Genomic DNA, 3,935 nt, shown 5'->3' with positions numbered 1-3,935 from the left:
AGCACACAATATATTCCTAGGAGAATTGTTGTGTCATAGAATATGAGTGTCTCAGCTTTATTGATAATGCAAACTAAGTTCCAAAGTGGTTGTGCCAACTTACACTGTTACTAGAAGTGTATGAGAGCTCCTGTTGCTTCTTGTCCTGACCAACCTCAAATTTTTCTAATTTTCAAAAATCTGGTATGTATACATTGGTATCCCACTAGTCTAAATAACCCTAATTAGGAAGGAAGCTGAATACTTTTTTCATATATTTTATCAACCATTTAGATATCCCTTATTATGAAATGGTGAAATGCCCTTCACTTTTCTTGCCCTTTTTTCTATAGGGTAGTCTTTTTTTTTTTTTTTTAAGAAGTTCTTTATTCTGGATACTAGTATGTACTTGATTGATGTTACAGGTTGCAAAAATCTTCTATTCTGTGCCTTTTCTTTTTGTACTGTCTTTTGACACTTTAAAAAAAAATTTTTAGGACAGCCTCTTGATCAGAAGGGAGACTAAAGGCCCACCCTTGGAGAGAAAGTCCATCATGAAGGGTAAAGCCTCCAAGCGGGGAGAGAACAGCATTGAAGCTGGTACCAAGCGTGCCACGAAGCTGGCCGTGTGCTCAGCAAGTACTGGCAGAGCGTGGAGTGATGAGTGGGGTGGCTTTCTCAGGTAAGGGGCTGTGCTTCTGATTGTACTTATATTTGCATTTTCCATTCATGGCGATCAAGATTCCAGCAATGCACAGGAGCCCTCCAAAAATCATCCCACCCACTTGCAGGCTTTCCCTGTCATAGTAGAAGGGACTTTGGCATCCAAGGCAGGCAGCCCTGCCAGTGTGAAGAGAAGGCCCCAAGTCACTCTCTTCATGACACAGCTGGAGGGCAGGGCTGGGAGCCGTTTTCCTGAGCTCACCTGAGAGCTGGGTGCAGAAAGCAGGTCTGAAGAGGTTCCTGGGGCTGTCTTGACAATTTGGGGGTAGTCAATTTTCCCTTTATGTTTAATGCCTTTTGTGACTTGTTTATAAATCATTTACTACCCTTGAGGTATTCTGCTATATTATCTCCTAACAGCTTTATAGTTTTGACTTTCATACCTAAGTCATGAATCTACCTGGTATTGATTTTTGTCTATGTTATGAAGTAGAACTCAATTTCTTTTTATTTCATATAGATACCCAATTGTTCCAGCACCAATATTCCAGAGCAAGAAGAAATTCTTCTGAGTTGTTTCTTTCTTTTCTTTTAATGTAGGTGTAGGAAACTTCTAGCCCTTAACTCAATTGCTTTCAGCTCATAGAGAAGGCAACAAGAAGGGGTTCAGTTTATTCCAAAAGTTGCTAAAACTCAAAAGAGTTGATTTCTTTAAATTGTTAGTTGTAGTAATATGAGGCTGAAATGTGGAAATGGGTTTTTCTATCTAAATTTTTTAACGTTTATTCATTTTTGAGACAGAGAGAGACAGAGTATGAATGGGGGAAGGTCAGAGAGAGGGAGATACAGAATCTGAAACAGGCTCCAGGTTCTGAGCTGTTAGCACAGAGCCCGGCGCGGGGCTCGAACTCACGGACTGCGAGATCGTGACCTGAGCCGAAGTCGGACGCCCAACCGACCGAGCCACCCAGGTGCCCCATGGGTTTTTCTATCTAAAACAGATATCTAACTTGCCTAACTTATAGTATAGAAAATAGGCTTAAACTATATTGAAAATAAACAACGGATAAAAAGTATTCCTAGACTTATAACATTTAATGTAATTCAATTCAACAAACACTTAAGAAGTAAAATATTTTATAACATTTATTTTATACCTAAAGATTATGTACATTTAACTCTTTATTTTTGCTATCTTTGTAAATAGAGTTTTGAGACTTGTTTTACCCTCAAGGTTTGGGCAGAATTGGGGCCATATCTCTATCTCATAGACTCTATCCTATTGTCATGGCACCTTCATACTTGAATCTTCTCTGCAACATTATTGCCCAATGGCCAACTAATTTGAAGACTCAATATTGAATTTGACTGATCTGTACTTTTTCCATTTACTGAACAAAATTCGACTTGGAGTTCCACCCAGAAGCAACCTTCTTCCTCCTGTTGACTTTTCTAATCTTGCCTTCTTCACACTAAATAACACTAAGATCCTTTCATTCTTCTTGATGTCCTAATTTCATATCCCCTCATCATCCTAACTGACCAGCAGAAACTAGAATAAACCATCACCTTCTTTACTTCACATATAATACCTCCATTAATGTATTTGTTTTTTGAGAAGCTACTTTTCATTGCTGCTTTTGCATGCCATCCACAACTAATCATAATAATGACATAAAATTAAATATCTATTTGTTAACACTAGCAAATAGCATTTTGTTCCTATTTTAAAAGCGACTGAGGGGCGCCTGGGTGGCGCAGTCGGTTAAGCGTCCGACTTCAGCCAGGTCACGATCTCACGGTCCGGGAGTTCGAGCCCCGCGTCAGGCTCTGGGCTGATGGCTCAGAGCCTGGAGCCTGTTTCCGATTCTGTGTCTCCCTCTCTCTGCCCCTCCCCCGTTCATGCTCTGTCTCTCTCTGTCCCAAAAATAAATAAATGTAAAAAAATAAAATAAAATAAAAAATAAAAATAAAAGTGACTGAGTCTAATATTCCTATATTTCGCTCATTCTTAAAAGTAACCTTAATTATGTTGCCTGTGTACTTACAGTTCATTTCAAATGGTTTAAAATTCACACACACACACACACACACACACACATTTCTTGAGAGGAAATAAAATCACTTCTAGTAAAACATATATCTAAGTGAGTTCTATATTTCACTCTTTAACATGTAGAGATTTTTTGGCCACTTTTTTTCTTCACTATTCTTTTTTTTTAGTGAGGCAAGGAAAATTCTGTTTCTCTGCTTAGTCACATTCTCAGCATGTGAATGGGACAACACCTTTGCCCCTCTCAGAAAGATTTTTTTTCTAGCATAGCCAGTAATAATTATGAAGTCTTTCTTTTATCCAATTATAAAGGTTTCTTTTTCTTTTTGAAGAATTACGACTGATGCTCCAAAAAACTCAATTATGCCTAGCAAAATTCCATTATCTCATTTCCCAAGGGGTACTAGAGCCCTGCCCCACCAGCCAGGATACACAAGAATTCTGTTTTAAAGCAGTTCCACATGAATGCCTATTTCTCCCTTGTGTTCTCCATGGCTGGGAACCACCTCTTTGAAAAACACAATGCCATGCTGAATGTGCATTTTTCATTAAAATGTGACCTGTTTCCAGGCTGGTATCTGTGCTCCACATTCAACTAACCCTTTGGCCAAACTCACACCCACATATTTTGGACATTCTTCTGGCCTAAAACTGCACCCAGAGCATCTGTTCTGTGCAAAGGATTAATGAAAAAAAAATGTGTGTGCAGGTCAGAAGCTAGTCTAGTGACTGCACATCCCCCTTCAGATGCTTCATCAGCTCACAAAATGTATGAGACAACTATCAGCCATATGGAGTTATGGCTTACTTTAAACCTTAAATCTTTTAAACTTATAGATGGGAAGGCCACGAGCAAAATGAAAAAACAAAAACAAATCTTGGAGAACATTTTCCTTCTGTTTTAGTTCTTGGCCGTTTGGTAATCTCTGATGGTGTCTAATATTAGACTCTTAAAGAAAATCTTTTCCTTAGGCTGTTCTATTATAATCAAGAGTCTAAGAAAAGATTGGGTTATTTTTTCTATGATTAGAAAAGAGCAAGAAAAATATAATTTTAAATATCAAAATAAGTGGAGGGGAAAGCTTGTGTACATTTTCCTTTACTCAAAAGTCTTCATTTTCCTCTTTCCTCTGCATCACCTCTAGAAAGAAAAGCCATAAAGCCAACCAATTTGGAAAGCAGAACCTAAAACATGTTTAAGGAAAATGTATTTTTTAAATATAGATGTTTTTTAAAAATA

The 3,935-nt window shown here is 38.0% G+C and overlaps 1 pseudogene; it reads right to left on the bottom strand.

The window, feature by feature from the left end:
- Window positions 1-292: 292 nt before the first annotated feature.
- On the bottom strand, window positions 293-1,195 carry LOC122473699 (annotated as a pseudogene).
- Window positions 1,196-3,935: the final 2,740 nt, after the last annotated feature.

This window comes from Prionailurus bengalensis, chromosome B4, assembly GCF_016509475.1.
Source record: "Prionailurus bengalensis isolate Pbe53 chromosome B4, Fcat_Pben_1.1_paternal_pri, whole genome shotgun sequence".
NCBI lineage: Eukaryota > Metazoa > Chordata > Mammalia > Carnivora > Felidae > Prionailurus > Prionailurus bengalensis.
Note: the sequence above shows the minus strand (reverse complement) of the source record. Positions and strands in the feature narration are given on the sequence as shown.